This window comes from Stegostoma tigrinum, chromosome 16 (genome assembly GCF_030684315.1).
Source record: "Stegostoma tigrinum isolate sSteTig4 chromosome 16, sSteTig4.hap1, whole genome shotgun sequence".
In the NCBI taxonomy this organism is placed as follows: domain Eukaryota; kingdom Metazoa; phylum Chordata; class Chondrichthyes; order Orectolobiformes; family Stegostomatidae; genus Stegostoma; species Stegostoma tigrinum.
The window spans coordinates 45,765,836-45,779,016 of NC_081369.1; the positions used below are offsets into that span (position 1 = coordinate 45,765,836).

Consider the following 13,181-nt stretch of genomic DNA (forward strand, 5'->3'; position numbering starts at 1 on the left):
ATTGCCTCTAAATGTTATTCTGTTGTGCAATTTGTGTCAACTGAAGAAATGAAATGACGTTTTGCCTTCCAAACTGTGTAAGTGTATTTCCAAAGTGGGCCCTTGGCAAAAACAGTTTAGGAATCTGTGTTCTAGTAAAGTGTATGATAAATGCTCACACTTTCCATTCATTCTCGTGGAAGTGTGAGTTCATGAATCAGAGCTTTTCTGTGAGAGCTTGGAGGGTTTCATACAACCTGGCAGCAGTCTAAAAGTATCACAAGTTCTGAGGTGCCATCTGGTATATACATTGTTTTCCTGTTGCTTTCTTTTGAGGAAAGGCTTAAGTTGTTATTTTTTGAATTTGGCCCTTAAATCGAGAGGGCTTATCACAATCTGTTGTGCATGTGTTTCTTTCTTAATTCCATCTGGTATGAGCGATTATAGTTACTACTTCTCCAAACTTCTGAAAAATTGTGCATCATACAGCAAGCATGTCCAAATTTATGACCAAAATAAAACTGGGAGATATGAAATTTTAAGTAGACAGGATTCTGCAGTGTCATGCTTATATCCACAAAATGTTCCCTTTGACATTCTTTTCTTCAGTATTGTTGCATAAAATTGTAATTTATTTTTCATATTCTATAGAGCCAAATGCTTGAACTTTATAACCATCTATTTATTTTCAGACAGCTAATGCTCATTAGGATTTGTAGTTGATCTGATAAAATATTTCATCGGATGGACTATTACTAGTGTTATAACAACTCAACTTGTACTTCGATTGAGTTAATTCAGTGCCTGATCTAAAAAGGAAATCCATCAAGTATTTCATTGTTGTCATACAGGGTCCATTCCAAACATCATTTAAGGATCATCAAGATAAACTTTTAAAATATTATTTAAATTTAGTTAGGTGAAGTGATTGAAATTTAAGTTGAACCATGCAATATATAGGCATCGCTGGCAGGCCAGCATTTATTGCTCATCCCTAGCCCAGCATTATTGTTATCAGCAATCACTCATGAGTATGATTGTCCACCAAGGAAAATACCATGTCACTGGTCATGGGTTCTTGAATGGCTGACGAGCTCAATCCTAGAACCGCACCTCTGACTGCACATTTGGCAGGTGATTTCAGGAAGTAGAATTGGTCTTTGGCTTTGAGACCATTGGCATGCCTTTCTCCAGTTCCTTTGTCATACTTCTGGTTGCTGGGTGTTCTCAAAGACTTGTGCTCCTTCGTACAGGCGTTTCCTTCAGGTCTGTTCCTTCTGAATGAGGGTCTCCTATGCATTGACATCAGTGTTACAATTCTTCAAGGAATCTTTGAAATGCTTCCTTTGTCTTCACCTTCAAGTGCTTTCCTAGAACTGGGCAAAAATGGTGTGCTTTGGCAGTCAGAGTTCAGGCATCCTAAGTATCTGTCCCAGTCGAGTTGGTTTGGATGATCGTGGCCTATGCTATTAGCTGCTTCAGGGAGGCTGATGTTAGTACACCTGACTTCCTAGCTGATGTGGCAAATTTGTCTCAAACAGTATTGATGGTATTTCTCAAGGGTCTTGACATGGCATCTATGCATTGTCTAAGTTTCAGAGCCAAACTGAAGAGTCAGAAGGTATCAGCGCAGGTGTCACAGTCATCAAAAAACTGTCATCCTTGGGCATCCAAAGGCAGCACTCACAGATTGGATGCAATGTTGAATCTCTGTACTGATATCAGCTTTAGGTGGGAACTAGTTTCTCAGTTAGGGGAAATATTCCATGTTTGGGAGGATTTCTTCCTTGATCTTAATGGAGGGACGGATCTGAACGTGACCTGCAATGGGTTGGTAAAAGATTTAAGTCGTCTTGTGGTTGAGATTGCCCACACCACTGGAAAACTTGTTCTTGACAAGGTGGGACAAAGAGTGGGGGCAATGATGCACCCTTGCTTCACCTCAAAAGATTCTGACGTGTTATCATTAGTGAAGACCATCATCTTTATCTTTGTTGTGGAGGAGTTGGAGGATGTTGTTGAATTTCACACAACAGCCTCCTTTTTGATAAGATCTTCCATAGCACTTCCCAATTGATTTGAGTAAAACCTTAGTCAGAATGCTGAAGGCCGTTTCAAGTCGTTGGCGTTTTTCTTGGAGTTGCTGGGCAGTGAAAATGATGTCCATAATTCCACTGTTTGATCGGAACCCAAACTGGCTTTTGGGAAGGGTCCCCTCATAGACTGGGAGGAGGTGCCTCGTGAGCATTCGAACAATGATTTTCCTGGTGATAGAGAGTAGGGAGAGTCACCTGCCATTCTATTTTGTCTCCTGTCTTGAAGATGGTGGCAATGGTAGCATTCTTGAAATTGGCAGAGATGTCTTCTTTGTCCTGATTTTCAGGAGCAGTTGGAGATAATGGGTAAGCTCTGTTCTTCCAATTGAAAATCTCCACTGGAACCCTGTCTACTGCCGATTTTCCATTCTTCATGAGTTAATGGAGGGTTCAACTTCTGTCACACTAGGTAATAGTCTAAGATTATCTTTGGAGAGCTAGGGCATTTGCGTAAACACATCCTCATTGATTGTTTCACAGTTTAGGAGTTCTTTGACATATTCTGTCCATGAGAGGCTGATGTTTTCTCTATTCTCAAAGTGTGCCATTCTCTGCACCGGCTTGAGGCCAGGCGTGCTGGGTCTGTATGTTGCCTTGGTGGCACTGAAGAAACCCTGGTGTCCTGCTTGTCAGCAAGAAGTTGCAGCTTCTTAACTTTCTCAATCCACCACTGCTTGATTTCCCTTGTTCTTCTGTGTAACTCACCTTTGCTGGTTAATGAGTTCTCCTCTTTGACTTGCTGCTGATCGTTTTGCCAGGTACAGAGAGCTTTACTCTTGTCAATCTCCATGGGTGATGTGCTCATTCTTGTTGAACTAGTTTTGGTGTTTCCTGGTCTTGTTGCCAATGGTTTCCTCACAGCATGCGATGATGGCTGTCTTCAGCTGTTTTTTGATTTTCTCCGTTCCATTAAAATGAGCCCTTTTGAAGACTTTGGTGAAGACGTTACTGAGAGTTTCCTAGTCTGCTTGGCTTTTTGAGCCACTAAACAAGGACTTTATCTTATCCAGCTTCATAACAACTGGGCAAGCATAACCATCTATTCCATTGAAGTGAAACTGGAGTATGTCAAAACATGAAGTTTCATAGCTGAATAAAAATTTAACTTACACTCCCTTTTAAGGGTTCAGTTTGTGACAAAGATAGCACTAATAATGAAAAACAAGAATCATGGGATATATCAGAGGAGCAGAGATTAGATCAATCAAATCAAAATATAAAAAGTAAATGGGTAATATAAAAAGATCTAGTCAAGGCTTTTAAAAGGGAGAAGTTACAAAATATGCAAAAGAGAGCAAGACCTTTAGGATGAAGGAGCATACCAAACTATGGAAGGTTTAGCTCTGACACGTATATTCAGTATTGTGCCTCAATTTCTTGAAATGGTGGAAGTGAGAATATAGATGTATGAGAGAAGAATATGGAGCGATTAATGGGACTGACTGTGGAAAAGGAATTTTCCCAGAAGAAAAATTTGAGAGATTTGGTGAACCAGACCTGTATCCTCTCAAGTTTTAGAGCATGACAGGTAGCCTCATTAAAGCTTAGAAAATGTTTAAAAAGATTGACGGGGTAGATGCAGGAAAGATGTTAAAAATAAGGAGGGTGCCATTTAGGACAAAGGTGTGAATTTTTTATTTATCCTGAAGGTTGTGAATCTGTGGAATTCTTTATCCCAGAGGCTGTGGAAGCTGTCTTTTGTGTATGTTTAAAGTAGAGATGGATGGATTTCTGATGACCAATAGTGTGAGGGGTTATTGGGATGCGGTGGGTAAAAAGGCATTGAAGTATTAAACAGTGGATTAGGTTTGATCTAATAGGTCTGGGTGACATACACCCTGTTAAAAATCAATCCAGGACAAAAAGTGGAACTCTCGCTACACCTTTTTCAAACCTCCACGAATTCATTTTCTCATACTTCAGAGGTGTGTTCCGGAATTTCAGCGTTGTCAAGGTGATTTCATTCAGTCACTGATTCATGAATTTTGTTGCAGTATACTCTCCGCCCAAAAGTATATTGTTTGGCTAGCTGGTCACTTTTTATATGACTCAATGATGTTGGCTGAGCTGATTCTCAACTGAATTTAGTTTCTCATTTTAAACATGATTATTCTAAAAGTTTGATAATAGTTGAGCAGATTACTACAGGTGGTGGAATCTACTGAAAACAAAAACTGCTAGATATCACACCAGGTTAGGCAGCATCTGTGGAAAGAGATCAAGCTAATGTTTCAAGTCTAGATGACATGAAATATGGAGGGAGCAGCATTTATACAATAGAGTGGAGGTGGAGTCCTGGGGGAGAAAGGCTGCTGATTCTGCAGTTTAAGATTCTAGTTAGCACTGTTGGGAGGAAATGCATTTTACTTGACTTGCTGGATTGGTATAAAATGGAGAATCATACATGGAGCACACTTCTAATGGGTAATGGTGGTGGATATCTAGTGCTCATACTTGGTACCAATATCCCCGAGATTAACTTAACGTCCATTCCTTATCGTCACAGAATGAAGTATTTGATGGATTGTCCTTCTGATGAACTACTGGAGACTGGTGATACTTGCAAAACTATACACCATCTTCAAACATAAAGCAAAATTACAGACCTAGAAGTGAGAGAGAGAAGAATTATAGAAAGATGATGGTTTTATAGAATCATACAGTACAGAAGAGGCCGTTCGACTCCTTGAGTCTGCACTGTCAAAAATACTCTACTACCTACACTAGTCCCACTTTCCCACACCAGGCCTGAACTGTTGTGATATTTCAAATGCTCATCGTTGTTTTTTTTTGAGATTGTGAGGTTTCCTGCCTCAACTACTCTCCCAGGCAGGGCATTCCAGATTCCTATCACCCTCTGGATGAAAATGATTTTTCTTAAATTCCCTCTAACTCTACTATCCTCCTTGTAAAATGGAACCCCATTGGCTGTCCTCCAGTTCTCTGACACCTGCTCTGTGACCAGAGACAGTTCAAAAATTTGTTCAGAACTCACTAGTTTCCTCCCTCCTCTCCTACACAGCCTGGTATATATCTCATCTGCATCTGGAAATTGTACACTTTTTTTCAAATCTGTCAAAACTCCCAATACTACCTCATTTCTTATATCAATCTGCTGAAGATCTTGAGTACACCTTCTCGAATTGTTTGCTTGCATCTTCCTCTTTCCGAGTAAAGACAGATGTGAAATATTTATTTAAACCGCTGCCAATATCCTCCAGCTACAAGGACAAGCTGCCCCCTTGGTCCTAAATAGGCCCTAATCTTCCTGGGGTTACTCTTTTCCCCTAAATATACTTGTGGAATATTTTGGGATTATCCCGAATCTTATGGCCTTCATGTTTTACCACTTTTTTGTACTAGTTACGCGTCTTTTATTCTTTCCTTTTTTATTCAGTGTTGAATATTCTTTGACATCTGGAGCTCTAATTCCTCCTGCATTTTACCCTAAAGGAAATATGTTGGGCCTGTATTTCCCCCTAGTACCTTTTTTCAATGCCTCCCACTGTTCTGTTGTAGATTTACCCTTGAGTAGTTTTCCCAGTCTATTTTAGTGAGATACTGCCTTATTTTAATAAACTTCGCCTTACACTAATCTAAAACTCTCTTTTGCAGACTGTTGTTCTCCTTTTCTAGAACAAACTTAAAACATGCTGTGTTGTGGTCGCTGTCACCAAAACGCTGCCCATTGTCACCTTGAGCATCTGTCCAGTCTCGTCCCCAGAGTGAGGCCTAGCACTGCATTGTTTCTTGTCGGACCATCTGAGTGTGCACATAATGAGCTGTCCTGTCTGCATTTCAAGGCATCTGCTCCCTCTGAACTCTTTTATTCAATGATTATCCCAATTAAGTTTGGAGTAAGTGAAATCCCCTGATTTATAATTACCTGTTTTTATTTTCACATGCCTTAGTGAATTGATTACGTACTTGTTCCTCAACTGAATGAGAGAAAGACTAGAATGAAGAAAAAGTGTTCGCAAGTGAGAGCTTAATGGAACAGAACATCTTGTATTGCTTGTTGAAAATGAGTGAGAGGTGGTTTGTATATTCTGGAAAATCATAAATGCCAGATATGCCTAAAGGCCATAAGCTGTTACAGCAAATGTAACACAGTGTGAATTTTATTGTTGATGATCCTCCTGTTAGTGCAGTGAAACATTCAGTTCTTTTACACAAAGGATTCTGAGTTTTGAATCCTTGGATTTCACAGTTAAATGCTGATCTGTTATTACTCATTCTTCGTGTACGTAATTTTGCAGAAATGTATGTAGGGTGGGGTAGCTGTTCTGCCACTTAACTAATACCAGAATTCTACCCACTAAATTACATTAGTCATCCTTGGTGGAACAGTGTTTTTCCATTTCATGATTTGCTGGTATTGGCTGTGCGTCTCACATAGTGTTGGACTGAATAGCCTTGCAGTTCTGATGCCCAGTGTGTGCCATCAATTCAGTATGATGGTAGATGTTTGTTTTTGTATTTCAGATTTGAACATTGACATTTCTTGCATATAAAAAGTGACCTGGCTATAGGACAGAAAATGGTCTAGGTCTTGCATAGCCTAATTTTAGATGTTGCTTATTTTAAGCTGAGGAAATTCAAAAACGTGTATCTGTGATTAATGAGAGATAATGGGAACTGCAGATGCTGGAGAATCCAAGACAATAAAATGTGAGGCTGGATGAACACAGCAGGCCAAGCAGCATCTCAGGAGCACAAAAGCTGACGTTTCGGGCCTAGACTCTTCATCAGAGAGGCTGATGAAGGGTCTAGGCCCGAAACGTCAGCTTTTGTGCTCCTGAGATGCTGCTTGGCCTGCTGTGTTCATCCAGCCTCACATTTTATTGTCTGTGATTAATGATACATTTCTACTGCAACCTAAGTTTTCTGTTGTCTTTTCATTGGATCACATCGCAATGAAGAAGGCCATTTACCCCATTTTGCCTGTGCTACGTCTTTGCAAGACCTAACTAATCAGTTCCGCGTCCCTGCTATTTCCCCGTAGCTTTTCAAATAGTTCGTCTTGAGCATATATCTAAATCCCCTTTTGAAAGATACTGTTTGATCTGCTGCCATTGCTCTTTCAGTCAGTACATTGAGAATTACAAATAAGTTGTGTTTAAAAGAAGTTCTCCTTGTTCTCAACCTTGTTTCTGCAGCCAGTTTTACTTTTGAAGCCCATTACTATGCCTTCTGGAGAATACAGATAAAGGTAATTGGTGTTTACAGAAAAGAGAAATGAACACTTTCTTTTGGAAAACCGAAATAGTGTTCAGGTATATCGAAGAAGCAGATTAACAGCTTGGTGTTTTTCAGAATAAGGATTCCACTATTTGCAAGCTTAACGTACACTGTGTGCGACACCCACGCGCACACGTCTTAGTATATGCCTGCTTTAAGCTGAACAATGTTAAGTGCTGTACTGGAATTTCATTCAGCACTTAGTGAAATTTTATTGTCTACAGATTCGTGTTTTGCACTGTTTCAGATCTGACCAGCAAATATTGACACAGTTTAATCAGTTTAAAGACAGTGAAATTTTTCCAATTAAACAATCATCCATAGCAAACAAAAAAAAAGACCTGTCCTGGTCAAGCAAAAATATGCTTAATATTCAGGTCCTTTTGGTTTGAGATGAATATTTAACTACTGTAAGGCATCTCCATTGCAGTCATCGAGCTCTACAGCGTGGAAACAGACCCTTTCGTCTAACTTGTCTATGCTGACCAGAGATCCTAAATAAATCAGGCCCCATTTGCCAGCATTTAGCCTGTATCCATGTAAACTCTCCCTATTCATATGCACATCCTGACGCCTTTTAAATGTTGTAATTGTACCAGCCTGCCCCACTTCCTCTGGCAGCTCATTGCCCTCTGTGTGGAAACAGTTGCCCCTGAGGTCCCTTTCAAATCTTCTCCGCCCACCCACCTTAAACCTATGCCGTCTAGTTTTGGACTCCCCCAGATCAGGTAAAAGACTTGTCTATTCGCCGTATCCATGCCCATGATGATTTTCTAAACCTCTATAATTTCACTTCTCAGCCTCCTGGGAAAATAACCAACACTGGCAACATCCTTGTAAATCTTTCTCCATACTCCATGCACTGACTAATAAAGATAAGCGCCGCCTTCACTCTCCTTTCTATCTGTGACTCCATTTTCAAGAAACTATGACCGTGCACTCCAAGGTCTCTTTGTTCAGCAAGACTCCTCAGGACGTTATCATTTGGTGTATAAGTCCTTCCCTGAATTGCCTTTCCAAAATGCAGTACCTCACGGTTATCTAGATTAAACTCCATCTGCCACTCCTCTGCCCATTGGCCTATTTGAACAAGAGTCTGTTGTACTCTGGGGTAGCTGCCTTTGCTGTCCACTGCACCACCAATTTTGACATCTTCAAGCTTACTAGCCATACCTCCTTTGGTCACATACAAATGAGGTAAATTAAAATGACTTCATTTGGAGTGGAAGTGTGAAAGGCCCACACTGGGTTTGCCAATCAAGAAAGTTCACGTTTGGTTGGCACCTCAGCTCATAGACCTGCAGAGTCTCCAAGGAAGAATATCTAGTGACTTTGTCTTGCAGCCTGGTTGAGGTCCTAAAACGGCCTGTAGAAATGTGGAGAGGAAACAGACTGAAAATTCTCTGTTTGCAATTGAAAGTTGCATGTTTTGTTTTAATCCTAATCATGTTCAATAAGCTCATAGAAATGAGTGTTCCAGTATTGCTGACAAATTGGCTGAAAACGTTTCTATGGTCATACATGACTTGTAAAAATTTATAGCTTTCGGCTGGCAATTTGCTTCATCTTTCAAAAGAAGTTTTCATTAGTCTCCAGGGCTGGAAAGAGATACAGGTGGAGGATGTCTGAGATTACAATGTCCAAACTATCCGGTAGTTTTCAGTGTTTTGATTCCTGGATCATAATTGTATGTCCACCAAAGGAACAGTGTGGGTAATCTCCTCATCGGAGAGGTCTTTGAATTTTGTGGGGGGAAAAATAGATGAAACTGATAAAACGTGAATATCTAGTGCACACCTGGAATTTGTAACACAGTCAGCATTACATCTGTGCAATAACACGTGTTTTCTCAATGTGATCAGAGTTGAGCCTTTTCATTACATAATGTAATCTAACAGCTTGTTTTGTTTTAAATGCTCTTTGAAACTCTCAGCATCAGACCTTGTGTCCCAGCTTGTAGAGCAAGCAAGTCCTCTGCCGGTGTTCCTCTGAAACCTGCACTAGTTTTGTAATACAGTGCCTCATCTTCTGATTTTAAGAGCCCTGTGGAGAAAAGATTTGCTTCCATTGGTAGGTGTGGGCATAAGGTTTTGGGATGCGGCCCAGCTTGTCGCCGCTTCCCTAACCTGTCCTTCCTCCCACCTATCCCCTCCTCCCACCTCAAGCCCCACTCCCATCCCCTACCTACTAGCCTCATCCCACCCCCTTGACTTGTCCTTTTCCCTTGACTGACCTATCCCCTCCTTAACTCCCCACCTACACTCACCTTTACTGGCTCCACCTCTGCCTCTTTGACCTGTCTGTCTCCTCTCCACCTATCTTCTCCTCTATCCATCTTTTGATCTGCCTCACCCTCTCTCTCCCTATTTATTTCAGGATCCCCTTCCCCTTCCCCATTTCTGAAGAAGGCTGTAGCCCTGAAACTGTATCAGAGATAATGGGAACTGTCCAGGCCCGAAACGTCAGCTTTTGTGCTCCTGAGATGCTGCTTGGCCTGCTGTGTTCATCCAGCCTCACATTTTATTATGTAGGCCTGAAACGTCAGCTTTCCTGCTCCTCTGCTGCTTGGCCTGCTGTGTTCATCCAGCTCTACACCTTGTTATCTCAGAATAGTTCGGTCGTTTTTGACTGACCGGCTGAAGGGCTTTTTTTTAACCTGTGCTGTAGATCTCTATGACTCTAAATGCACATTTGAAGTGAATTATAAAATTATAGAATAGAATGTAAAATTTATGGGAGAAAACCATGATGTAATGATAAGTAGTGTGGTGGATCTTAATTATTGTGATTAAAATGATATATTGTTTATCGGAATTTTTGTTATAAAGGAATTTGATCAATTATGTTTATGCTTGCCAGAAGTTATACTTGGAAATGTTTAGTTCTTGAAATTCTCACCTGGTAATGTGATATGTTAGATAATTACTGAAATAACTGTTCAGAGGCCATTATCCCATCACTGACAGACCCTTTTATTTATGTGTGTACTATACACTGGTTATGGCCAGCCAGCTCAGAGACAGTCCCTGGACTGCAGAGATTTTGAATCCCCTGTTGAAATTGGTCAGCCAGGACTCCTTGATTTGGCCCACATTAACAGTCTCAATCAGGGATCTCCGTCAATAAAATCCACCCGTTTCCAATCACTACGGTTGCATATATGCTAATTTACTACTGTCTGATCATTTCAATTAGTTATGTTTTCACTATGCTAGTATTAATATTATTGCTATAAATGTGTGTTGAGGGAGGATACCCTCGAGGGATCTTAGTGAGGCAATATGGGTAGAGCCGGGGTCTAGGAAGGGTGCAGTCACAATACTGGGATTGTAGTAAAAGAAAACCTCCCAGTTGCTCAAGGACAGCAAATGAAGAATGATGTAGTCAGATTCTAGAAAGAGTTGAAATTAACAGGGTTGCTGAGGTGAATTGTATCAGTGATAATGGGAACTGCAGATGCTGGAGAATTCCAAGATAATAAAGTGTGAAGCTGGATGAACACAGCAGGCCAAGCAGCATTTTAGGAGCACAAAAGCAGGCGTTTCGGGCCCAGTCCCTCTGTGATGAAGGGTCTTGAGCCCGAAACGCCAGCTTTTGTGCTCCTGAGATGTTGCTTGGCCTGCTGTGTTCATCCAGCTTCACACTTTGTTATCTAGGGTTGCTGAGGTGGGTGATTTTTAACTTACCCCATTTTGACCAGGGACTCCATTAGTGCTGGGGCTTTGGATGGGGTGAAATTTGTTAGATGCGTCCAGGAGGGATTTTTTTGAAACAGTATGTGGACAGCCCAGCAAGGGAGGGGGCCATACTGGTCCTAGTATTGGGAAATGAGTCTGGTTAGGTGATCAAAGTTTCAGTGGGAGAGCATTTTGGGAATAGTGACAATAATTCCATAAGTTTTTGGATACTCATGGATAAGGACAAGGTTGGACCTCAGATGAAGGTGTTAAATTGGAGGAAGGCCAACTATAACCGAATTAGGTAGGAATTGGAGGATGTAGATTGGAAGTGGATGCTTGAGGAAAAATGTACAACTGACGTGTGGGAATCTTTTAAGAACCAGTTGTTTAGAGTTCAGGACAGGCACATTCCTGTGAAAATGAAGGCTAGGAATCACTGGATTTGGGAACCTTGGATGACAAGGAAAATTATCAGCTGAGTTAAAACAAAAGGAAGCATGCCTAAGATCTAGGCAACTGAAATCAAAGTCCTTGAAAGGGAATGTGGGAAGAAGCTCAAATGGGCAGTTAGGCAAACTAAAAGGGGTTAAGTAGAATCCCAGGGCATTTTATACCTACATTAGGAGCAAGAGGGTAGTTAGGAAAAGTGTAGGCCCACTCGAGGATAAAGGAGGGAGGTTATGCCTGGTGCCACAGAAATGGGTAAGATCCTTAATGAGTATTTCACTTTGGTGAATGCCAAAGAGAGGGACGTGAGGGATGTTGAGGTGAGGAAAAGGTGTGTGAATACATTGGGGAAGATCAGCATAATGAAGGAGTTGTGTTGAAATGCATTAAAGTAGATGTCCCCAGGGCCAGACATGATTTATCTGGTTACTGTGGGAGGGAAGGGAAGTAGTAGCTGGGGCCTTAACAGATATCTTTAAACCCTCTTTGAGCACAGGCGAGGTTTCAGGTTATCAAGTTGTTCCTTTGCTTAAGAAGGGAAACAGCTAATCCAGATAATTACAAGTTGGTGAACCTGATGTCAGTAGTGGGGAAACTGTTGAACATACTTAGAAACTGGTTTTATTTACCTTTTGGAAGTGAATAGACTTGTTATGGTTGGCTATATGGGTTTGTGCAGGCAAGGTTGTTTCTCACTCATGAGAGTTTTTTTTTTGAAGAGGTGACGAGTGTTTGATGAGGGAAGGGCAATGGGTGTTGTCTACATAGACTTTAGTAAGGCTGCAAATGACACCAATATTGGCAGCATTGCAGATAATGAGGATTGTCAAAGGACACAGTGGAATATAGATTGCTGATTCGGATGGAGAAATGGCAAATGGCGTTTAATCCAGACTAATGCAAGGTGATTCATTTTGGAAGATCAAATTCAGTTGTGAAGTATACAATAAATGGCAAAACCTTTAGGAGCACTGACATTAAGGGATCCAGGCGTATAGATCCACAGATCCCTGAAAGTGGCAACACAGGTAGATAAGGTGATCAAGAACGTATACAGCACCCTTGCCTTCATTAGCCAGGGCATCAAATTTAAAAGTTGGAAAGTTATGTTACAGTTGTACAAAACTTTAGTTCGGCCACTTTTGGAATATTGCATGCAGTTCTGGTTGCCACGCAACTAGAATGACGTGGATGCTTTGGAGAGGGTGCAGAGAAGGTTACCAGGACGTTGCCTGGTCTGAAGAGTTTTACTCACGAGAAGAAAGTTGGATAAACTCGGATTGTTTTCACTGGAAAGACAGATGCTGAGGGGCAACCTGATAGAGGTCTACAAAATAAGTGGATAGCCTGGGGTTTTTTTTCTAAGGGTGGAAAAGTCAAGAGAGCACCGGTTCTAGATGAGAGGGGGAATGTTTAGGAGGAAAGTGCAGGGAGAAATTTTCACACAGAAGGTGGTGGCTGCCTGGAATGCACTGCCAGTGGAGGTGGTGGAAGCAGGCACATAGTCTACATTTCAAATGTATCTTGATATTCGCATGAATAGGAAGTGAAAAAGAGGGCTAGAAACTGCACAAGGGCAATAACTAGTGGGTTTAAATAAGGGTTAGGATTAGGCGCAGGCTTGGGCTGCTGCATGCTTGTTCCTATGCTGTATTGAATTGTACTGTACATTTCATTTCCGCATTTCTTCAGTACTGTCAAAAATAATGAATAAAGCACTAATGGAAATCGAGTCTTC

The 13,181-nt window shown here is 41.1% G+C and overlaps 1 protein-coding gene across 1 annotated transcript in view; it reads left to right on the forward strand.

The window, feature by feature from the left end:
* gan (gigaxonin) overlaps nt 1-13,181 on the forward strand; it is an 88,994-nt gene that overhangs the window by 6,200 nt on the left and 69,613 nt on the right. The gene's annotated exons all lie outside the window — the stretch shown is intronic.